Here is a 26065-nt window from a genome sequence, read left to right as displayed (position 1 = left end):
TCATGCAAGAACTCTACAAAATCCTTTTTCCATCAAAATGTGAAGTCTCTGAGGGCAGGGTCTGTTTTTTTTTCCTTCCTTGTATCTCCCACACTAAGCACAGTGTTCTGTACATAGTAAATGCTTAATAAATTTTGTTGACTTCTTTTTGAGACAAATATGGTCATAATACCTAAACAAATGAAGGGTAAAGTAGAGAAAGAGAACTTTAGCCTATTTGTTGCTCATGTTTGGTCTATACCAATATAAATATGATAAAAATTATGCTGCTTTCTAAATTAATTTCCAAATTTAATGCTATATAAATCAAACTATCAGTGGATTACTTTATAGAACTAATAACAATAGTAGCAAAATTTACTTGGAAGATCCAAAGGCCTGGAATATCAAGGAAAAAATGGGGGAAAAAGAAATGAAAAAAGAATAAATAGCATTTCCTGACCTCAAACCAAATTACCAAGTAGTAATCATAAAAACTATTTGTTACTTCTTAAAAAATATGTGGACCAGACTAGATAAGCAAAGATTAAAAACAATTGGACTTAACCACTCAGTGTTCTATGAACCCCAAAATACAAATTACTTGAAGAAAGACTGTATCTGGCAAGAACTGCTATAAAAACTAAAACAATGTGGCAAAAAAAAATTCATAGCAGCATCATATAACATAGTAAGTCCCAAATGGATATAACTTCAATATAAAAGGCCACACCACAAAAAAAAAATGGAGGAAATTGGAAGCAGTTACCATTCACAACTCTTTCTAGGAGGGGGAGGCAAAAGACAGAGATCACAAAAGATAACACAGACAAGCTTTATGTGGGTGTGGGGGAAGTCCCTAGATTGATTTGAAAAGTTCACTCAGTTAACTGGATGAGATTACAGGGGTGTGACTCTTTTCAGGAATGCACCTCCCACAAAATAAGGTACATACATTTGCACCTTTCTAGGAGGACAATAGGAAGTATTCTTTGGCTCCCAGTGAAAGGGGATGATCCTAAAGTGATTGAAAGTTGAGAGAGGATGAACTCTTGTTGGAGAGCCATCTTTTCTACATGGTCTAAAAAACTGAGCTGTTGAATGACTTGGTCATAGTTTTCTTTTTCCATCCTTTCTCTGTCTTAGACTTCTGGATCCAAATACAGCAAAAGCATAAAATGGTGACTTTTGGTAGTCATGCATGGTAGCCTGTCCATCGTTGTCTTGGTAGCCGGAGAGGGAAGTTCCTGGACCTCAAGTTCCAAGATACCTTATGATTTTCTGTTCCTTTTTTTGACCACAGGTCAGACACATGTCCATTTCTATGCTTTGGGGGTTATTTCATAAGTGATTGTGAGGTGAAGAGTAGCCAATTTCTAGAATTCCCAAGGGATTGAGTTTCCGAATTGGAGTCAGATATTGGCCTCCTAGATGGAAAAGACTCATTCTGTGGTATGTTGTCAGAGAAGGAAAAGTGCCACCAACACAGGACCACTGTGAAGCAGAAGGACTTGTGCAGCCATCCCATAGGTGATGCTAGAGATCTGGACCTTGCTAGCCCTGTTATTGACAGGAATTGTTCAGATGGTGCAGGTCAAAGTGAATGGAAAGTACTTGGTCAGCAGACTTCCAAAGTGTTTTTGTTTTCAGACAAAACTTGAATGTCTTTTTGAGTGCTTTAAGTTTCTATGTTTATTTACAGACACCTACTCAATTCATGCATTTTCTGTGGTGGGGAAAATGAAGGTTAAACTCTTTCTGAAATCTGTACTGCTCAGTTGAATAACCATGTGGTAGTTGGCACCTTGTTACCCACATCTAGATAAACCCATACATAAGCCATACCTAAGCTTGATTTTGCAAATAACTCCAAAGTGAAACTCTGGGGACAAAGCAAAAGCTTAGAACAAAAGGTGACTCTTTGTATCTCAGGCCCCTGGGAATAAACTTGGTCTATGTGAGCTCAGTGTCCTTGGAGTAGCCCTGAACTGCAGGTGATATTGAATATATGAAAATGAAAAGACCTTGCATTAAACACACACACAATGTAGATATGACAACAAGGGGAAACCACTGATCAGGGAAAATGTCTTTGCGCCAATATTTTTGATAACACTCTGATATCTGAAATACGTAAAGAATTAACACAAGTACATAAGATCAATACCCATTCCACAATTGATAAGTGATCAAAGGAAATGAACAAACATTTCTTAGAAACAGAATTGTAAACTATTAACCACCATATGAAAGATTGTTCCAAATCACTATTATAAAACAAATGCAAATTTAAACAGCTCTGAGGCTTCATTTCATACCTGGCAAATTGGTAAAGATGAAAAAAAAAGTTTGAAGTAGTCTACATTGGAGGGGATATGGGAAGACGAATGTGCTGTTGGTAGAGCTGCGAAATTGGTACAACCATTCTGGAAAACAATTTGGATTTTTTTAAGTGACTAAAATGGCCATACCTTTTTACCCAGAGATCCCATTGTGAACCACATATCCCAAGGAGTTCAATGACAGAAAGAACAGTTCTGCATATACCTAAATAGTCATTGCACAACTTCTGATGATAGCAAAGAACTAGAAATATAGTAGACGTCCAACTGAGGGATGGCTAAATAAGTTGTTGGATTATTTCAATATTATATCAATTAAGATGCTATTATAATAGTTCAGGAGAGAAGTGATAAAGGCCTGAATTAGGATAGTGACTGTGTGAATGAAAAGAGGAGACAAAGGCTCTGGTGTCGAGTTAGAATCACCAAGACTTGTCAGATAATTGGATATCACATCAAGGAAAATTATAACACATGAACATACTTGAATGGAAAAGAATGGGGGTACCTTCAAAAGAAGTAGGGAAGTTTAGGTTAGGGGTTGATTTAAAGGGAAGGACAATGAATTCTGTTTTATACATGTTGAATTTGAAGTGCCTATGGGGAACGTAGGTGGTGATGTCCATTAGGCAATTAATGATGTGAGACTTGGACAGAGATTAGATCTGGATATATGAGATCATAAGTGAACCCATGGGAATGGGTCAAGTCACTAAGATCTCTAGAGTATAGAGAGAAAATAGATGAGGGGCTATAATAGTTCTGCAGGGGAAAAAAAATCTTTGTTTATGGGGATGACTATCCAGCAAAGGAGAATGAGAAGGATCAGCCAGGCAGGAGAATAACCAAGAGGGCAAAATGTCAAAAAAACCAAGGGAGGAGAAAGGAACAATTGATATTGTCAAATAAAAATAGTATTATACATGATAATATTATTTTTATATTATCCAAAGCTGCTGAGAGCTGTAGTAGAATGAGGACTGAGCAAAGGCCATTGGATTTAGCAATTAAGAGATCTGTTGGTAGCCTTGGAGAATATAATTTCTATTGAGTAGTAGGATCAAAAGCTAGATTTCAAAGAATTACCATGTGAGCTTCCTATACCAATGAAATCACAGGAAAAATTAAGGCTGCCTTCATATTTTAAAATCAGTACACTTAGCTATTAGCTATACATACATGAATGATTTTACTTAAAATCATTTAAATGGGAAAATATCGCAATTTTTGTCATTTTTTTCTTGGTGCTTCTGTTCACATTGGGTAGTAGTACACCAGGATTCCATAAAACAGAGTTTGAGAAACAATTATCTAATCCACCCTTTGCATTTTACAGATGAAAGAATGGAGAGCAGAGTAGAAGTGACTCATTGAAGATCACACAGCGAGAATAGTAGCAGAGATCATCCTAGAGCCTAGCTCTCCTGATTCTGAGGGCACATCACTGTGCTGTCCAAGGAAGGGAACTGGTTAAGGCCCTGGGTCAGGAAGAGTAATCCCTGGATAATAATGCATGGGACCAAGTACCAGAAATAAGATATGTAAATAATATAAATGATACATTTAATTTATATCATTATATATTATATTATAATATTTTATATTATATTAAATAATATAAATAATACATAATGTAAATAAATAAAAATAGATGGATCATTGAAGACAAACTTCACTGAGTTCTAAGTTCTGCCTGGAGCCAACCTTGCTGGAGAAGACAGCCTTTCTTCAGTTTGGGAGGCAAGGGTCAGTCAGACATACTGCTAATGTGGATGGGCTGTCTGTCTATACTATCGCTTCTTTTTTAAAAATTTAGCTTACTGTATACTGTGAGTGGTTGAGTTGAAAGGTCTTCCTCACCAAGTAAATCATTTTTGCTCTTGTTAAAAAAGTAGCAAAGCAAAAAACCCCAGCAAAAGCAGCTAAATAGGGTGAACGATAGCACGTTGGGCTTGGAGTTAGGAAGCCTTGAGTCCAAATCCTACCTCAGAAACTTATTAGTTGCATTACCCTGGTCAAATCACTTGACTCTCTGTGTCTCAGTTTCCTCGTCTCTGAAATAGAGATAATAATAGTGGCCACGTCTCAGGTGAGGATCAAGGAGATAATATATGCAAAGTCACTTTGCTATATCAGTGCTGGCTATTATGATTGCTATTACAGCAATGATGCCACATTCCATCAGCTTTCTTGTTTAAAAAACAAAGAACAAATCAACCTCTGGCAAAGTCTGTGTTCATGGGTACAGAACCCCAGTGTCAGAGACTCTCTTGTGATATGAAGGGCTCAGGGACCCTTTAGGGATCTCTAATTTCTCTAAATTGCTACCCCTCCTCAAATGGAAATGAGAAACAGGAGCATCTGGCATTCTTCAACCAGCTTGCTTCCCCAAAGTTTAGGATCATAAGGCTTCAAAATATAGAAAGGCTTCATGGTAAATGACAACAAATTAACTTATATATGAATTCAGAATCTTCCTAACTCCAGGCCTGGCACTCTATCCACTGCGCCCCACGTACATACATACATGCATACAAGTACATATATACATATACATACACACATGCATATCTTTCATGTACCTAAATATTTACATGTTGTCCCCACCATTAGAATGTAAGATCCCTGGGGGCAGAGAACTTACAGTGCCTGACACTAAATAAGCATCTAATAAATTCTTATCGACTGTTTTCTACTCTGAGTTGCCTCACATTGAAACTTTTGCCTCTTACTTCTTTTACTCAACATCTGGATGATGTGCCTCCTGCTCTACCCATCCTTAGCCTCTTGGGGTTGTGAGAGGTCTTGCTCTCCTGCATGTGTCTTTTCATTTCTCATCTTCCTCTAGACTTCCTCTCCAAGAGAAGACGGGCAGGAAGGGGAGGGGCAGAGGATGGGGAGTAATTCTTTTCAAGAATTTGAAGGATTGTTCCAAGGGTCAGCCCTTCTGCTTGGCTCCAGAAGGCAGAACAAGAAGTGATTGTAGATGCTGAAAAAAAGCAATTTTGGGTTTGACATAAAGTAAAACTTCCTAGTAGGTAGAGCGATCCCAAAGTGGAATGAGTGGCCTCAGAAGGAAGCTTCCCCTCACTGGTAGTGTGAAACAGAGACTTGGATGACCTCCAACTGAGGGTATTATAAAGGGGATATTTATTCAGGTAGGAATGGGACTAAATGACCTCTGTGGTCACTTCAAACTCAGCCATTCTGGGACTGTGTGAATCCTATGCACCCCAGTGTTCTTGCTCTGCCTGACTTCCCACCTCCATGGAATTTGTATGCAAACGTTAAAACAACGAGCTGACCTTTATCCAACATTTTTGCTATTCCCATCTATTATCTTATTTCATCCTCACAACTACCTAGTTAGGACAATAGATCTTAAAGCTCGAAGGGGCCTTATAGAGCCATCTAATTATATGGGCTGATCAAGATCTGTAGGCCCCATTTTAGAGATGAAGCAACAAAAACTCAGGAGTGATTTGCCTGAGTGCACACTGTCAGAATGTGAAGAACCCAGGTCTTACAATTCATGTTCTTTTCATCTTTGGGAAATTTAGGGCATTTTCTGTTTGTTCTGTTGCTATGGCTGCAGACCCTCTAGTCTGTACCATTTTCCCAGAAATGTAAATAGCCCCCTGATTCATCCCCATCAGAGGCAGAGACAGAGAAGGCAGCATCAATCCATTGTCTTATCCCAACTGGCCTAATTCCCCATTGATTAAATTCAATCAAGATAAAAATAACAGCTATTCATTATTCTGCTTTTTAGCTGCTTGGGAAAATAAAAAAACCTAATCAAGCTTTTAAAAACAAAGAAAAGCTTTGCTTCATTTCCTCATGGGTTATGTAATTCCTGGCCTCTCCCTAGTACACCAGTGTTCCTGCCACATTAATCCACAAATCCTTCTTGCCTCCAGCCTTCCTCCTTTTCACTCCCCTATTTTGTCTTAGTACATGATGATGATGCATAATTATAGAATATTTTAAAAACTTTTGTTTTTATTGTTCAGTTGTGTCTGACCTTTCGTGACCCCATTTGGGGTTTTCTTGGTAGAGATAATGAGTATTTTGACATTTCCTTCTGCAGCTCATTTAAGAATGAGGAAACTGAAGTAAACAAGGTTCAATGACTTGCCCAGAATTCCACAGCTAGTAAGTGTTTGAGGCCAGATTTGAACTCAGGTCTTCCTGACTCCAGGCCCAGCACTCTATTCACTGCACCACCTAGCTGCCCATCCATTAACATCTTTAACATCTATTATCACATTTTGCCCTTAAAAAAACCAACACTTTAAGGTGGGGAAATTATTATCTCCATTTTACAGATGAGAAAATGGAGGCATAGAGGAGTCATGATATTCTGAAGTCTAGAGTCAGAGGCAAGTTTCTTGACTGTCAACTCCACCCTTATTGTATCATCTCTTGCCATTTACTCATTATCTTCATCTCAACCTTAATTGCCATTTCTTTCTGGCTCCTCTCAGGAATTCTCCCTTATTGGACAGATGAATTGATTAAAAAGATTTCCTCCTTTTCATCCCACCCACTCAGGGGTAAGTGGACTTGATCTCCATTGATGGTTTCATTGCTGTCCTTTGTTCTTGAAGAGGACCAAAATGACACTAGAGTCAAATTACAGTGTGTCTGACTGTAGCTGATCAGGTGGGGCGTAAACAATCCATGTGAATATTTGGGGTGGATTCTCCAAATTTGTGCATTTTGCTTTTCTTTTGAGCTACTTCAATTCTTCTTTGTTCATAGAGCACAGCACCTTCTCTGATTAGGGCATGCCACACTGGGTGGTCCTGTGCCAGTCTCTCCCATGTCACACATTCAATTCCAAAGTTCTTAAGAGAGAACTTGAGGGTGTACTTGTATTATCTATATCCATGACCTTCTAGTCAAGGCACTGGCTAAGGCAGAGAATTCGACAAAGTTCAGTTTGACCACCCTTTACTTAGCATCTACTTCATGGATTCTTTCCTTTCGTGTGTCATGGAACATTTTTGGCACTCTGGTGAAGTCTATGGATCTCTTCTCAAAATAATGTTTTTAAATGCATAAAACAAAATATATGGGATTACAAAGGAAACAAATTATATTGAAATGCAATTATTATTATTATTATTTTGGTGAGACAATTGGGGTTAAGTGATTTGCCCAGGGTCACACAGCTAGTAAGTGTTGTATCTGAGGCCAGATTTGAACTCAGGTCCTCCAGATTCCAGGGCTGGTGCTCTATCCACTGTACCACCTAGCTGCCCCTAAAATATATATTTTTTTAATGTTCACTGTTCTTTGCTAGGCTTTGGGACTAGAAAGATAACAAATGGTATAGTTCTTGTCTTCAAGGAGCTTTCAGTCTACCCAGTCTACCAAGGAAAGAGAGAGAGAGAGAGAGAGAGAGAGAGAGAGAGAGAGAGAGAGAGAGAGAGAGAGAGAATTTATTAAGCATTATTTCATGCCAGACAGCATGCTAAGTGCTAAGGATTCAAATACAAGCAAAGACAGTCCCTGCCATCAAGGGGCACATATCCTAATGAAGGAAGACAATAATAAAAGGAAGCTAGAAATCCAGAAGTTGAGTTGGGGGGTGAGGGGAAATGGGCAGGGCAGGACCAATGTAGAAAACTTCTGGGCTCTTCTTAAAGTAGTGAGATTAGACTGGAACTCACTAATCAAAGGAGGGCCCACAGGGTTGGAGACTTCTTCAGGGTGAAACTATGCAGTACTTAAATATATACAAATAAATGTGATACGCAACAGAATATAATGAGACAATGAAGAGATCCAGAAGAAGAGGCTTTGGGAAAGTTTAAGATGGGAGAAAATACTTTCAACTGGGGGAATCAGAGAAGACTTCCTAGAGCAAATGGCAGCTAAAAAAAGAAGGCATTAAAGGAAGAAAACACAGTAACAAGAAGAAATATGGAGGGAATGCATGGAGGAATCACCTGTGGGGAGACCAGCAAGCCCAAAATGCCTTGCTTAGAAAGCCATAGTTCTAGTTTATTATATTGTTCTCAGAGAATATCTTCCTGATTGGGAAATGTTCATAGCACTCATTAAGCCAAATTAACTTTAAAACACAAGTTTTGAAAATTGATCACTGACTGAGCCAAAGAATATTAGCACTGGAAAGGACCTTGGAGGTCATCTGTTTTGACCCTTATGTTTTTTAGAGTAGAAAATTAAGAAAAGAGATGAAGCACTTTGTCCAATAGGTATATGCTATGTAACAGTTTTGGGAGGAGGGAGTAGGATGCTGTGAAATCCCAGAAACAATGACCAGGGTGTTTCTGATCCAAAATGAGAATGCAGGGTCGGGGTCACCTTGTAGACCTTGCAGATGCCCTTTAACAAGTCTTTCTCTCCTGTTTTGGGGGCATCATGAGGTATGAAGGGTCAAGAGTAGAGATCAATAGTGTGCAGTCCATAGTTCATCCACTGGATGTCATTGATGTGCCACTGATCCTGGGTAAAACATAATGAGTCTTTCATCCTATTGGTTTTCCATCAAGGGCTTGGATATCAGTGATGTTGTAGAGGTGATTCCTGCATCAGGCAGGGTATTGGAGGACTAGATGACTTCTGGGGACCTTTCTGATACTTCGATTCTTTTGGTCTGAAAATTGTCACATGACAAAGATTGGCCACCCCTACAGAGAGCTTAACCAAGCCCAAACCTGGTTTCAGGGATCCATCAAAGTCTACATTATGAGAGGAGACAACCCTGTATGTCGCTGTGCCAGTGGGATACTCACCATTTTGCTCTTTAATCAAAGCATTTCCAAATCTGTTTCTGGAAAGTTCCCGAAAGTGATACTGAGGGCAGGCTGAGCAATATCCTTGGTCTAAGAAAGGTAAGTTCATGTCCCTCTCCCTGACCAGCCTCTCAGATAAACAGAAGCCCTGGTAGAATATTGGGCCAGGAGAAGGACAGGCTACTAGCCAATGGTCTGAGTGATGGGGGGGGGGAGAGGAGAGAATGAAATGAGAGGGAAAAACAAATGTTCTCTCTTCAAATAGTATGGAAAGTTTTCCCTTGCTCTCCACAACTACCTCTGCCAACTTGGGAGGGCAACAGGAGAAGGTCAGGAGGAAGCATTCAATACTGGATACCCAGCCTGCTTACAGAAAACTGGTCTGGCCACTGTTCAGCCGGATGCTGGAAATGAGAAGTGCAAGGGATGTGGTGCCAGGACCAGCTCCAGTTCTGAAGAATTGGAGTTTAGCAAAAAGAAAACTATTCAGGCATGGCCATCCTGTCACCATGGCAATGAAGCTCTTCCCTTCCCTTCCCTTTCTTCTATGTGTCTTCTGAGCTGAACTTTCAGCTGGGATCCAACCTATACTTTGGAGAAAAGCAATGGCTAGGGGAGGGGGATGGGCATGGGAGGGTCTACTTCTGTATCCCCCGTGAGCAATAACTGAGAACAGCTAGTGACTCCCCTAGCGAAGATGTATTCTGCTTGTATTTATTAGCACACAGACCTTCTTATCCTACCCCAGCTCTGTCATCTGTCCTGGGCTGTTGGTGTTCAGTCATTTTAGTTATGTCCAACTCCTTGTAACTCCATTTGGGATTTTCTTGGCAAAGATATTGGACTGGTGTGTCATTTCCCTCTCCAGCTCATTTTACAGATGAGGCAACTGAGACAAACAGGGTTAAGTGACTTCTCCAGAGTCACGTAGCTAGTAAGTGTCTGAGGCCAGATTTGAACTGACTCAGGCCTAGCACTCTATCCACTGTGCCACCTAGCTGTCCTTCTGCCCCGGGTTCTTCAGTATATAATTTCTTTAATTCCTCTTGGTTCTTCTCCAGTCATCTGTCTTATCTGAAGGAAAGACATGTCTATATATAATGTATACATTATGTTTATACAATAATAGTGGGCATCTGTACAAACTCATTAGTTTTTGTTCTCAATCCATTGACCTACGCAGGAATGGGTAACCTGTAGCCTCAAGGCCATATGTGGCCCTCTAGGTCCTCAAGTGTGGCCGCTTGATTGAACTTCACAGTGAAGTTTGGATTCAGTCAAGCAGTCGCACTTGAGGACCTAGAGGGCCACATGTAGCCATCACTTCTCCCAACTTCTCCATCATGCCCTAGAAACAACCCCATTCTGCAAGATCAATTCAGCTCTGGAGCTCACACCTCTGAAGTCCTCTCTGCCCCGACACCCCTCCCTCTGATTATCTAATCAGTACTTAGAACAGGTTCCCCACCCTTGAATAGCCTCATCTTGTATGTAAGATGCCCATGAAAAGCTTTGTTAAATGCTTTTCAAAAATCTAGGCAAACAATGTCTATAGCATTCTCCTGATCTAGCCATCTAGTAATACTACCCAAAGAGGACGTGAAGTTATTCTGCAAGAGCACATCTTTGATGTAGCCTTACTGGCTCTTTGTGATCCACTTTCTAGGGCTTTTTGCACTCTGCCTCAGCTATCTCCATGATGAATACAAGAGACTTACAAGACTTAACTTAAATTTGAGCTGGCTCTGTGGTCTTGATTTCTGATTTCACCAACCAAATGAATAATACTCTGGGGAAGGCAACATGAGAGTAGTATGCAATCCAAAACTAAATAGAAATGAGCATGAGGAAGATGCCAGGAGGAATTTCCCTCATTTGGAGAATTCTCTATGAGCTTCATTGGGTTCGTTTGTTTGGAATGTTTCGGAAGTGAGTTTGGTAGGATTCTGTCTGAAGTTAGAACCTCCATTTAAGGAGGTGCCTGAAAGCCAATCATTTCTTCATTTCCCAGAAGGCTTCACTTCTCCCAACTTTTCCATCATGCCCTAGAAATTCTCCATTTTGCAAGATCAATTCAGCTCTGGAGCTCACACCTTGGAAATCCTCTCCTTCCCCCCCATACCCCTCCCTCTGATTAGATGGCTCCTCCTTGAACCTCCAGTTAAAGAGTGTGCCCAGGCCAGCCGACTCTTGATTTCCCACCATGCTGGACTTCCTGTTCTCTACCCCACTTTTCAACTTCCTTTTTATGTGTTGTTTTCCTCCACAGAATATAAGCTTAAGGATAGGGACTCTTTTCTTTTTCCTTGTATCTGTATTCCTAGCACTTAGAACAATACCTGGCATACAGTAAAGACTTAATAAATATTTGTTGACTGACTGACTGAATGAATGAATAAAATTAATTTGCCTTCCCTTGCTTAGTTTTTGATTCCAGTACTTAAGGGATTATAATAACTCTCTTTTATATAGTGCTTCCTTGGTTTCCAATGTACTTTCCTCATAGCTATCCTAAGAAATAAGAATTGGAAACTATTATTCACATTTTACAGATGAGGAAACTGAGATTTGGGATTGTTAAGTAAATTGCCACACAGCCAGGAAATGCCAGAATGGGAACTAAAATTCAAATTTCTTCTTCCCAGCTCAATATTCTTTCCATTTTTTTCTTCCTTTCTACTATGTTTCTTTCTTTCTTTTTTCTCCCTGTATTTTCTTTTACCTCATAATTATTTATGCATATGTACCCTGCCCCCTAAGGAGCCTCCACACTCTTCCAGGAATTGAACTTTCCATCATAACGAGGAAAAGTAATTAAACAAAAACAACCATCACAGTGACCTTATCTGACAATATATGCAAGACTCTGGCTACATGGTGGTCTATTTCTCTGCCAAGGATAGAAAGGTATTTTTCATTTGTCCTCAGGGACCATTATTGGTTTTTCAATTACTCAGAGTTTGATTTCCTTTTAGTCAGCTTTTTATTTGTATTTTATTTGCATTATTTTGTACAAATACAAATTATTTGTATTTGTATTTTATTTTGAATTTTATTTGTATTTTCACACTGTGTATTTTGAATTCAGTCCAACAGCTGCACTTGAGGACCTAGAGGGCTGCATGTGGCCTTGAGGCTGCAGGTTCTCCACTCCTGGATATGTCAATGTATTGCAGTCATTATGTAGTCATTACATCCCACTTTTTGTAGGAAAAAAGAAACGAGGGAGATTCTAAATGGAAGAAATTTCATTCTCAAATACTTCAGTTATATATTCTGTAAGTGAGGAAGACATTAAAAATGACTACATTGTGGCTTGAGCATAAGGAGGTAGAGGTCTTGCTCATGAAACCTGAGAATAGGTAGATTTACACAGAGTTCTAAAGTTTACATACGTTCATCTCAGGCAGCTAGGTGGCGCCATAATGGATAGAGCCCTGAGCCTGGAGTCAGGAAGACTTATCTTCCTGAGTTCAAATCTGGCCTCAGACATTCACTTACTGGCTATGTGACTTAACCCTGTTTGTCTCAGTTTCATCATCTGAAAAATGAGCTGGTGAAGGAAATGGCAAATTATTCCAGTATCTTTGCCAAGAAAACGCCAAATGGAGTCACAAAGAGTTGGAGATTACTGAAAAAACTATTAAACAATAATGTGTATCTCATTTGATCTTTACAACAGTCCTACAATGTAGATGCTATAAGGAGCGATGGCCTTCAAATCACAGGATAAGGGTTCAAATCTTTACCTCTAATGTCTATAGATCAACTAACCTCTCCAAACCCCAGTCTTCTCATCTAACATAGGTTTAAGGTTGAAAGGGACTTTGAAGGTCATGGTGTTCAACTTATTCATTTTATAGATAAAAAAAAATTGATGCCTAAAGTGGTTAAGTGACTTGCCTAGGATCACGTAGCTAGTAGGTGTCTGGAGCAGCATTCAAACTGAGATCATAATATTAGAATGAGCTCTCTGGATATATCCATTGGATTTGGCTCCAACATGTAAATTTCATGAAAAACACAAGTTATTTAGGATTATGGATTCAGAGCTAGAAGGGACCTGCTGAATCATTTAGTCCAACTCCCTCATTTTGTAGGTTGGGAATTTGAGTTCTAAAGAGAGTAAAAGTCCCTTGACTTGTCCAAGGCAAATTAGGCAGTTAGTGGTGAATGGCAGAGCTGAGATCTGAGCCCAAGTCAAGGGGAGTTGTTAGTGGCTTAAGTATTAAGTGATAGATGGTGCTTGGCTAGTGAGTAACAGAATGTTAAGAAATATTTAGAATGGCTTTGAATATAGTCAATTATGAATAAAGAGGGAAGAGAAGGGAATAAGCATTGATTTAGTGCCTACTAAATCAGGTACTGTGCTAAACACTTTACAAATATTATCTTATTTGATCCTCACAACGATACATGCTATCATTATCCCTATTTTGTAGTTCAGGATATACTTCAGGATAACTGAAGATGACAGAGATTAAGTAACTTCTCCAGGGTCACACAGCTTTTGTTGTTGTTGAGTCCTGTCCAATTATTCATGACCCCAAGGACCATAACACTCCAAGCCCTTCTGCTCTTCACTATCTCTTGAAATCTGTCCAAGTTCAAGTTTGTTGTTTCCATGATGCTGCCTATCCATCTCATCCTCTGCCATCCCCTTTTCCTTTTGCCTTCAATCTTTCCCAACATCAATGTCTTTTCCAATGAGTCTTGTCTTCTCATTATGTGGCCAAAATATTTAAGGTTTAGCATTTGACTTTCCGGTGAATAGCCTGAATTGATTTCTTTAAGTATTGACTAATTTGACCTTTTTGCTATTCAAGTGATTCTCAAAAGTCTTCTCCAGCATGAAAATTCGAAAGCATTGATTCTGTGGTGCTCAATTTTCCTTATAGTTAGTAAGTGTCCAAGGCTGAATTTGAACTCAGGTCTTCCTGAGTGCCTTTTCTATCCTACATCAACTGCCTCAAAATAAGGTCACTTTGAAAAGAAAAAAATATATATATACTCATAATCTAGATGCCATTCAGCTCTTGATCAGCTGCTCAAAACTCCCAAAATTATCTAAATTCTGTTTACACGCTTCAAAGTATAAAGAACATGCTACATAATGTAACATAACATAACATAGCGTAACGTAATGTAATGTAATGTAACATAATATAATATAATATTATAATATAATATAATAGAAAACATTTCATTAAATGTAAAACTATTAGTAAAGGAATAGGAAAAATAATCTCAGTGTACAAATTCTTGGGATTAAAGTCTTATCCCCAGCAGGGAAAAATACTCTCATATCCATGTTGCAGTTTGGAAAAGCCTTTAAAATATCTTTGGCATTGGAAGAAATGTTGGGAAGCCCCACTCACACAGTGCCTAGCTCTCTGCCTGAAGGATCTGTTGCTCTTCACCATCACAGTCTCATTATATCTCTCACATTTGATGTTAAGTCTTTTCAATTGTGTCCAACTCTTCATTTGAGGTTTTCTTGGCAAAGATATGGGAATGTTTTGCCATTTCCTTCTCCAGCTCATTTTACAGATGAGGAAACTGAGGTAAACAGGGTTAAGTCACTTGCCCAGGGACACACACTTAGTGTCTGAGGCCAGATTTGAACTCATGAAGTTGAGTTTTCCTGACTTCAGGCTTGGCACTCTATCCACTACACCACCTAGCTACCCCTCTCACACTCACCTCTCTTCAATTGGTTCTTGGCAGGTGGACAAAAAGGCTCCACCACCACTGCTATTTTTCTTCCTGTACCAGGTATTCCTCTGACCACACTCTGTATGTGACTCTCCCTTCTTCCCACAAGTTTCTGTTGCTCTTGATGTAATCACCCCTCAACAGCAAATACACAACCTCATAGGAATTGAACTCCTGGAAACTTGGTATCTCTAATTTTAATCATCAGACAACTATTCTGCTTTTTTGCTATTCTTTTCCTTTGGAATTTTTTGTTGTTGTTGCCTTCTATACAATATTGCAAACCTCTGTCAATAGTCCTTCAGGTACTCTATCTACCATATCTGATCCCTAAATCTATTCATCACCTCCACTTCATATTCGTAAGGGATGTTGTTTAGGCCATACTTATGCAGTACGATGGTTTTCCCCACTTTCTTCAATTAAAGTCTAAATTTTGCTGTAAGAAGCTCATGATCTAGCAGCTCTTTTGTGGTGGCAAAGAATTGGAAATTGAGAGGATGCCCATCAATTGGGGAATGGCTGAGCAAGTTGTGGTATATGAATGTAGTGGACTACTATTATGCTATAAGAAATGATGAACAGGCAGACTTCAGAAAAACCTGGAAAGACTTATATGGTCTGATGCTGAGTGAAGTGAGCAGAACCAAGAGGACTTTGTACACAATAACAGCCATGTTATGTGATGACTAATATTGTTATACTGAACCTTTCTCAGCATTACAAGGATCTAAGACATTTCTAGAGACCTCGGATGGAAAATGCTGTCCACATCCAAAGAAAGAACTATGGAAGTCGAATCACTATCACTTATTTTTACCTTCTGTTGAGTTTTGTTTCATCTTTCTGATGGTTCCTCCTATTGGCTTTACTTTTTACTTACAACTTCACTAATGTGAAAATATGTTTAATAGGAATGTAAATGTAAAGCTTATATCAGATTGTGCACTGTCTTGGGGAGGGTGGGGGAGGAAGGAGGAGAAGAATTTTCAACTCAAAAGCGTATGGAGTTGATTGTTGATAAATCAAAATAAATTAATAAAATTTAAAAAAAAAGCTCATGATCTGAGCCACAGTCAGCTCCAGGTCTTGTTTTAACTGACTATATAGAGCTTCTTCACCTTTAGCTGCAAAGTATATAATCAATCTAATTTTAATATTGATCATTTGGTGATGTCTATGTGTAGAGTCATCTTTGGGGTTGTTGAAAAAGAGTGTTTGCTATAACTAGTAAATTATCTTGACAAAACTTTATTAGGCTCTACCTTGCTTCATATTGGACTCCAAGGTCACACTTGCCTGTTGTTCCAGTTATCTTTTGATTTCCTACTTTAGCATTCCAATCTCCAGTGATGAATGTAACATTTTTAAAATGTTATTTCTAGAAGATCCTGTAGGTCTTCATAGAACCAAGCAACTTTGGCTTCTTTGGCATCAGTGGTAGGAGCATAGACTTGTATTACTGTGATGTTGAATGGTTTGCCTTAGGTTCAAACAGATGTCATTCTGTCATTTTTGAGATTATACCCCAATCTGCTTTTCTTACCCTTTTATTGACTATGAGGGCTACTCCATTTCTAAGGGATTCTTGCCCACAGTAGCATTTGTGATGATCACCTGAATTAAATCCACCAATTCTTATCCATTTAAGTTCACTGACATCCAAGATGTTGATGTTTAACATTTCCATCTCCTGTTTGACTACATCCAGCTTACCTCAGAGAGTGCTGTGGAAAACAATAAGCATGAACTTGGACAAACTTTGAGAAATAGTGGAGGACAGAAGAGCCCAGCATCCCTTGGTCCATGGGGTCACGAAGAGTCAGACATGACTGAACAACTGGACAACAACAACAAAAAGCTTACTTTTGTTCATAGATCTTACATTCCACGTTTCTATGCAATATTGGTCTTTACAGCATCAGACTTTCCTTTTGTCACCAAACACATCCACAGTTTGGCTTCTTTTTAGCTTTGGCCTAGTTATTTCTTTCGTGCTGGAACTACTTATGGCTGTCCTCTGTTCTTCCTAGTAGCATGTTGGACACCTTCTGACCTGAGGGACTCATCTTCCATTGTCATCTCTTTAATATTGTCTGTGGGGCTTTCTTGACAAAGATAGTGGAGTGGTTTGTCATTTCCTTCTGCAGTTGGTCACCTTTTGTCAAAATTCTCCACTATGACTTGTCCATCTTGGGTAATCCTGCATGGCATAGCTCATAATTTCATTGAACTACACAAATCCCTCTGCCATGACAAGGCAGTGATCCAGGAAGGGAGAAATTCAAATAACAACTGAAAAATCAAAAACTAAACATTTTAAGGTGCCACAGAAGGCAGAACTCTGAAACTTTTAAAATTAAGCCAAAAACAAACAAACCCCAAAACAGAAAATGTCTGGCTTGTGCAAAGGCCAAATAGTGCAATTATGTGTGGTGTGTGTGTGTGTAGTCCTAAAGCCAAATTTTAGAACTCAGTATTAGAACATGCTCAAAGACTGTATATCCCACTAGAATAATTTACATTTGACATATATAAATGTCTAATCTTGTTGCTTCGTTGCTTTCTCAAAATTTTCCGTTCTAGCTAACTCCCCCCTTAGGAAGATGACATACTTTAGGTATGTATTCCTAAACATGAATACATAGCTATCAGCACTCTAAGTAAGTGACTTTTGTCTCTAGGTTCATTGGCCACACAAACGGACTTGTGAAAAAGATATTTATTAACTTCAGTTGCAACAAACAACAAAAACCAAGATGTGTAAATATGCTAAGTACATAATGTCAGATTGTATACAGAGAGCAGTGTATATCTCAAACAAACTGTCTACAGTTTATTGTATTTCAGGACATGCTCTACCTAAAGGTGTTAATTCCAAATTAAATAATAAAGCTAAGTAATATTGGATTTCACTTTGAGGCAACACAAGATAGTTCACAAGTTATTGTCTTCTAAGGTAATTGATTGCATGGAAATTCTTTTCCTTATAACCAAACAGAAGATGTTTCTGATTTTAATCTTACTAATTAATAGATTTATATCTTTGTCCCACAAATTTCTTTATCTTTGACTAATTATTACCATATCACTCTGAGATATTTCAAGGACCTTGCATCCTATTATAGCAGTATTGCATCCTATTATAGGGTATTGCAACAAGATTATACATATAGATATGTACCCATATACATATACATACACATACACATACTTATATATACACATCTACATATGTGTGTGTATATATATATATATATATACACACACACATGTGTATTACAGCTTTATCTTTCCAGGTTAGAGAGATTTGTTACACAAGGTTGAAGCACGGACGTGGTTATAATAGAATCAAAACTGCTCCTCCAGGCCTTAGCCCAAGGGCATATAATCACTCAGGGGAAGAATAGGATAAGCATCCTTAGTTCTATTTGATTTCAGGTAAGAGTTGCATTTACAACCAATCATGCAACCAAGTTCTACCACAGGGCCTTATAGCCAGGCTCAGGATTAACCAAGTGGGAAACATTCCTGTTTAGAAAGGAAATAGTACAATGGGTAAACAAGTCAAGAGTATCCTATGTTAGTCCACATCAAGGTCATCCCATCAACCTTTCCCAGGCACAGACATCCACCTGCAGTAGTTCTCAGGCTAGACTCCATTTGAGCAGCTGCTGGCATTTTCCTTGAATGGTGGATTATTGACTTAATTATCATTCTGACAATTATAACTAAATTCAGAACTCAGAACAAAATCAGATTACAGTCTCATGAGGTTTCACCTCAAATAACAAAGTTTCACTAATCATAGCTTAGGGCTAGATACAGTCATTATTACTCTCATGTTATTGCAATAAACTAGTTAGCAATGACAGTTTACCAGATACACACACCCTATACACACACACATACGCAAATTAATTCAACATCCTTTACTTTTTCTTTTTCTTCTCCTCCAGTTTTTTAATTATCCTGGTATAAAAATCAATTTTTAAAAATCAAGAAAATTATTATATTCTGGGATTCCACATAGACAGTGAACATATGATAAATCACAAAAAAACACTGACTACTGTAAATCTGTAGATTAATAGATGTCTGTCTCTTAAAGTATTATGTATTAATATCTAAAGCAAAATTAAATATTTATTATTGGAGTCTATTAAAACTAAGTTGATTCAAGATGTAACTTCAGTATATACTATTCCATATATAACTTCATAATTTTCATAGTCACAGATCATCACATAAATCACTTCTATATTATAAACAAACTTGTAAATCTTCTTCATCTCCACCCTTGTCAAGTAGTGTTTGTAATGGAAGAAAGGATCTCATTTTCTTAATAAATCAGGTCACAGGTTCTTTCACAGGGCTAATAAGATTTTACGACCTTGCCCAAATAGATGGTCCCAAGAAACTGGAAAGTTTTACCAATAAAGAGATTTTATAAGGTCTCTCTCTTTTTTTTCTTTTCTATTAAGTAATTATTATTCTTTCCTTTTAAAAATACCCAATTAAATGCTTCACAGGTTTTAACATTATAACAATAGCCTCCAATAAATTAATAATTTCACAGTGAAAGGAGTGAAATTCTCCAATGATATAATTTTATCATCCTCTCAACAGCATTTCATATACAATGGCTTCTTAGAATTTACAATATAAGAAAACTTAGAAATATAGTAATAACATTTACAATATAAGGAATTTAAAATATGAAACAGAACTTTATTACTAGTCAGATGACATCAACTCAGCTGAATTCATTTCCAAATTATCTAAAATAGAAAATCATTCATCTTATCATCTTTTGTATTTTATACTAATCGCATCTAAAACCCAGTACAGCATTTAGTTAAAGAAATAACAATAAATAATGTTTATATAGTGCTTCACATATGCCAGGCCTGGTGCTAAGCATGTCACAATCATGTGACTCTCAAAACAATAGTTTAAGATAGGTGCTATTTTTGTCCCCTTTACACATTAATAAGCTGGGGTAAACAGAGGTAAGGTAACTTGATTGATGTCACACAACTAACAAATTTACAGAGACCACATTTTAAACTCATATTTTCCTCAACCCATGTTCTTTCAGCATTTTACCTTAATGTAAGACCTCATTATAAATTTAGTTTCAGGACAAACCTGTACCACATCAAATCTAGAATTACAATTACAAAATCAAAATCTCAATTTTCTCCAGGGCCATGTACACACGGTACTTCATGTTGTGGGGCCTACTACTCTCAGTTAGTCTACTGCCAAAAATTTAAAATGACAGTTTTTTATTTTCATCCTCCTCTTTGAAGCCCAGGAATTTTGTGCTACAATTTTATTACTATAGTTTCCATATCACAAAGAATAAATACAAATTGTTTGTCATATCTTTCTTATCAAATACCCTTTGGTGACTTATTTCTAATTTACACAAGCAATCAAGTTCTGTTATATTATTCACAGAAATAACACAAAGCATTTTTCCAAATTAAATTTTATTCACATACAAGTTGTTCCCTTAAATAAGTGTCTCATTCCATGGGCAAGAAGCAAGATGGGTTTTTTTTTCTGCGTAATTTAATAATTTTATTAATAAGGCCAGCAAGTAATAAAAGGATGGTCATTTGACCATGTCTCTTAAACCAAAGATAATAATGGTGATTTGCTCACAGTTTATAAATCTTTCTAATAGGAGCTTATATCACCCCACCTTCATGGCTTCCCTGAACAGAGAAATTATTTATATACCAGAGCATTCCCAGCTATGCCAGACCACTCCCAGATTTGGGCAATCTAGACAAAAGGATATGTCTCCACTCAAGTTGAGTAGAACACAAATGGCTTCCCCATTTAGATTAAGTTCCTTGCAAGATTGGGTGGGGTCTGACCAAGATTGAGGAGAGTTAATGCAATCTCATTATGATTAATGTCTTTAAGAAAGCTGAACTTTTAAAGGACCTTAGAAGAAGGGGAGAGCTCTGAATCTACCCTCATCCCAAATTATTGATTATTAATAATAATTTATCACAAAAGTTTGCAGTTTGCTCCTTTGGAGAGAATTCCTTCTGTTAGTTTTTGTACTTCCTTCTTCAATTGGCCAGTTGTGGTTTTTAGGGACTTGTTTTCTTCAGTGTATTTTTTTTTCCAATTGGCCAATTGTATTTTTGAAGGACTCTTCTACCTCTCTCATTTGACTTTTAAAATCCTTCTTGAGATCTTCAAAGAAAGCTTTTTGGGCTTCAGACCAGTTCATATTCCCTTTTGTTGTTGGAGATGTGGGTTTGTTGACAATGCTGTCCTCTTCAGGATTTCTGTCTTGATCTTCACTCTTTTCATAATATGTATCTATGGTACGTTTCTTTTTACTCATGGTATTTCTTTTTTCCCTGGCCTTTAAAAATATTGAGTTCTCCTTCTGGGGATCAGAGGGCACTGACCCAAGCCTCTTGTGTTGGGAGCCTAGGTCTTGGTCACTGGTTTTGTGTGCTGGGGCCTCTTATGTTGGCAATTGGAGGCTGTAGGTTTCTGGCAGTTTACCTTGTGTTGGGCTGGAATTAGCAAGGCTGGAACTTTCAGGCAATTCTAGGTTGCCTGTTTTTCCTTTCCTTTAGCTTTCTTCTGCTCCTTTTAGATGGGTGCTTCAGGGTGTTTATCTGCCTGGGGCCCCCTGTAGTGCTGTCTCCCTCCTTTCTGCTAATGCACTGGGAGATTCCTTTGCGGTGGAGTGCCGAGGCACCTGGTGGTTTTCTGAGCTGGTTTCCACCAGTTCCCCCCACACTCACTGAGGCACTCGGAGGTCCAGATGTTGGTGTTTGCCTGTTCTATCACCTGTGATTCAGGGTTTCTTCACAATTGGAGGCTGCAGGGCTCCGACAGTTCACCTGGTGTTGGGCTGGAACCAGCAAGGCCAGGTCATTAGGAAGCCTTTAGGTTGTTTTCTTCACCTCCTTTCAGAATGCTGCAAGGTACTTATCAGCCTGGGGCCCCTTGTAGTTCTGCCTCCCTTATTTTTGCTAAGGCACTGGGATACCTGTTTGCTGGGCTGCTGCACTGCTGCTCCCCGTCTTTCTTCTAGTTCAGCTGTCCCCAGGGTTTTTTTCTGGGGTGACATTTTCTAGGTTTTCACTCCGCCATCTTGGCTCCTGGAAGTGGAAGTCGAGAGAATTCCTGAACTGATGAAATCACCAGTAGTCTACTCAGTATGGAGAAGGTTGTCCACTAGTTATCTTTTACTCTTGTACATATCTGTCTATCTATCTAATTATCTATCTCTGTATCTCTTTATCTATCTATCTATCTATCTATCTATTTGCACATATGCACTAACATGGAGTAGTATCTGGCCTGAATTTCTCTCCCAAACTCAAGGCTTATGTCACCAATCCACAAAGGGAACTTATCTTCCTCTCTAAATCCAACCATGCTTCAGCCTTCCCTATATGACTTGAGGACATCATCATCCTTCAAGTCTCCAAAGTTTATGGTCTTGGAATAATTGTGGAGTCTTCCATTCCCCTTAACTCACACCTGCCCACTACTCACATTCAAGTAATTATGAAGTCTTCTTGATTCTGTCTCTATAACACATCTCATGTCCTCCCCCTTTTGTCTATCTACTCACTTTCACCATATTTCCTCCAGTGTAAACTACTCTGAAAGCTTTTAATCTTTTCCCCTGTTTCCAATCTCCCTCTTCCTCTCTAGTCCGCCTAAATATATACGCCAAAAAAAATCTTTCTAAGGTACAGTTTGATCAAGTAACTCCCTGGTCAAAATCTTTCAGTGACTGTAATACAAATTCTTCAGAATGAAAAACAAACAAACAACAGGGAAAAAAACCTTCTTGAATCTATTTCCAGCCTGCATTTCCAATCCATTTTCTTCAGAATACACTATAAAAATTCCCCTTGTCCATGATGCAGCACTTTTTTTTCTTTTTAAAAGGTTTATTGATGTTTTTTGTTTTTGCACTGCATTTCCAACCTGGCTTCTTCCCCCAATTCTAGTCTTTTTTTCCTCACTCTACTTTCTAGCCATACTGTTAGAAAGCTCCACATACATGAAGCTCCATCTCTCATTTTTTTGCCTTTTCACTGACCATCCCTCCTGTGAGGAATTAACTGACTCTTTTCCTCCACAGCCTCTTGGTATCTCTGGTTTTGTTCAGCTCATGTGCCTCCTTATTCATGAAGCCTTCCCTGGATCCACCAGTTGTAAGGGTATCTCCTCCCCAAATGGCTTTGGATTTATTATTTTTTTAACATTTGTTTTTAAAACTTTGGGTTCCAAATTTTCTCCCTTCCTCCCTCCCCACTCACCCTCATTGAGAAGGCAATCAACTTGATACAAGTTATACATGTGTAGTCATACAAAACACTTCCATAGTAGTCATGTTGTGAAAAACTAAATATATTTCCCTTAATCCTATCCCACCCCCCATTTATTTTATTCTCTCTTTTGACCCTGTCCCTCCTTAGAAGTGTTTGCTTCTGATTACCCCTTCCCCCAATCTGCCCTCTCCTCTATCATCCCCCTGCTCTCTTGTCCCCTTCTCCCCCTATTTTCCTGTAGGGTAAGATAGATTTCCAGACCCAATTGAGTGTGTGTGTTATTCCCTCCTTAAGCCAAATCCAATGAGAATAAGATTCACTCATTTCCTCTTACTTTCTCTCATTTCCCCTCCACTGTAAACTTTTCTTGTCTGTTTTATGTAAGATAATTTAGCCCATTCTACCTCTCCCTTTCTCCTTCTCCCAGTATAATCCTCTCTCAACCCTTAATTTTATTCTTCAGATATCACCCCTTCAACTCACCCTGTGCCATCTATCTATCTATCTATCTATCTATCTATCTATCTATCTATCTATCCATATGTGTGTGTGTGTGTGTGTGTGTATACATATATACACACACACACACATACATATAATTTTTTCCCTCCAACTACCCTAATACTGACAAAGGTCTCATGAGTTACAAATATCATCTTTCCATGCAGGAATGTAAACAGTTTAACCTTGATAAGTCCCTTATGATTTCCCTTTCATGGGAAATGCTTCTCTTGAGTCTTGTATTTGAAAGTCAAATTTTCTATTTGGCTCTGGTCTTTTTATCAAGAATGCTTGAAAGTCCTCTGTTTCACTGAATGTCCATTCTTCCCCCTAAAGGATTATACTCAGTTTTGCTGGGTAGATGATTCTTGGTTGTAATCCCATCTCCTTTGACCTCCAGAAAATTATATTTCAAGCCCTCTAGTCCCTTGATGTAGAAGCTAGCAAGATGATTCTTAAAATTCAAATGGTAAACTGACTTTTAAATTTAGCCCAAACTGACTCTCCCTTCTTTAACCTGTGGTTTTGTCATGTAGAGTAGGGGAGGAAAACCTCTTAGAAGTATAATCTTCTCAGAGGGGAAGAATTGGAGATGTTGGTTCATATTTTCCCTTCCTTTATTCTTTCACTCATATTCAGATGTACTCCAATTAATATCTATAAATAAATTGGGCATTTGATATAATTTATAGCTAAATTTCTAATTGCAAAATACACACCAATTCAAAAGTTCCCTTCTAAATTGATTTGTAGTTAACTTTAATTTGCAAAACTTCCAAGTATTTAATTAGATGTTCAAATAAAATTTATTTACTTTTTTGTTGTTTCCTGCTTTATGTAAACTTTTCTTTTTTTTTATGAAGCAGGAAAGAGTTGATAATAGACAATGTCTAAATACCACAGCTCTTCAAATTGCACACTGCCACCTCTTTTTTTTCTTCTCTTTGGAATTTCATTGATGCTACTTTCAAGCTGGCTTTAGTTCCCGTTCTCCAATCAGTGAAATTGCCTCCTCCTTACACTAGAACAATAAATCTATCACTTCTCAGAGGAAGAATGATAAAAGTTCATGTAACACTAAGAATTATGTTTTTAATTTCTTTAAAATGAATTCTGAAGAATATTGATCCCAAACGCACTAGAATATTTCATCATTTATAAAAACATTGAAACCACAGTTTGGAAATTTGCATTAGAGAACTCACATTTTAGTCACAAGTTCAGTTGCTAATTAATTTACAATGTCACAAACTTCTACAAGTTGTGGGAAAGATATCTAGCCCATTTAAATGTGTTCCTCTCCTGTCTGCCTCCCAACTTGGACAGAGTCAAAAAGAGAGATTCTTTTTCAAGAAAAGATTGTTTTGGGGCAGCTAGGTGGCACAGTGGAAAGAGCACCAGCCCTGGATTCAGGAGGACCTGAGTTCAAATCCAGATCAGACACATAACACTTACTAGCTGTGTGACCCTGGGCACGTCACTTAACCCCATTGCCTAACCAAAAAAAAAAAAAAAAGATTGTTTTGTTTTAATTTTCTCTCTTTCTCCTTGGGCTGATAAGGCCCCAGGAAAAAGTTGGTCTGATTTACAAACATAGATAATATGACAAGACAGACACAAGAACATTTAAAAAATCAGCATGCATAGATAGAAATTCTTTTTTCAGGATGGATTTAGGATTTTTTTTGTATATCTTAGACCAATTTAGGTTAGGGTATTTCTGGGTGACAACCAGATAGACTCTTCTTATTATTCAACTTAATCTTTTTGAGCTCTATTTTTAGTTACTCCCTTTTATTCAACTGTGAAGAATCCCTGTTTCCAGGCTTTCCCAACCCCCACCTAGAATGGGAAGTATCTCTGACAGACATCTACTTCCTCAAAGGGGCATCACCTATTATACCCTTAAGGGGTGTCCAGATTTTCTTTTGTTATTATTTACAATCACACTAAACACAAACAGAACATGACAAACAAAGTTGCAATTTTCCCACAATAGCAGACTTAGCTTGGAAGAATTGGGACTGAGAGGGAAAGTCAGGCTCCTAGTCATGGTACTTCATGAAGAAGCCCCCCTTGGGAAATTTTACTGGTTAGGAATTCCACCACTACCCCTATGGGGGAAGAAAGAGGCTAGCCCAGGGACTGTTCTTCCCACTTCAATCTCTTCATGGTTGCCATTCTGTCATGATTGAAATTAAGGTAAACTGAGGCACAAAATTCTAAGCACATTCAACTTTTTGGTAAGGTTAGCAATTACCAATAAAATGTTCTCTTGGCTCCTCAATCATCCAGAAAACCATGAGGTAGGACTGTTAACATTTATACAGTTTTGGGAAGTACAACAGAACAAAGAACAGGAAGCATCACGGAAAACAATATGATTGGTTACAAAGTCTGAAGTATCATCTATGGCAAAAAACAATAT

The 26065-nt window shown here is 38.2% G+C and overlaps 1 long non-coding RNA gene across 1 annotated transcript in view; it reads right to left on the bottom strand.

The window, feature by feature from the left end:
* Positions 1-19510: 19510 nt before the first annotated feature.
* Positions 19511-26065, bottom strand: part of LOC144457827 (uncharacterized) — a 35013-nt gene continuing 28458 nt past the window's right edge. Inside the window, exon 2 of the long non-coding RNA XR_013487355.1 lies at positions 19511-21948. This is a non-coding gene — a long non-coding RNA (uncharacterized LOC144457827). The remainder of the gene's footprint in view (positions 21949-26065) is intronic.

Source organism: Phascolarctos cinereus, unplaced genomic scaffold (genome assembly GCF_003287225.1).
Source record: "Phascolarctos cinereus isolate Bilbo 61053 unplaced genomic scaffold, phaCin_HiC Scaffold_5;HRSCAF=322, whole genome shotgun sequence".
In the NCBI taxonomy this organism is placed as follows: domain Eukaryota; kingdom Metazoa; phylum Chordata; class Mammalia; order Diprotodontia; family Phascolarctidae; genus Phascolarctos; species Phascolarctos cinereus.
This window is presented reverse-complemented; position numbering and strand designations above follow the sequence as displayed.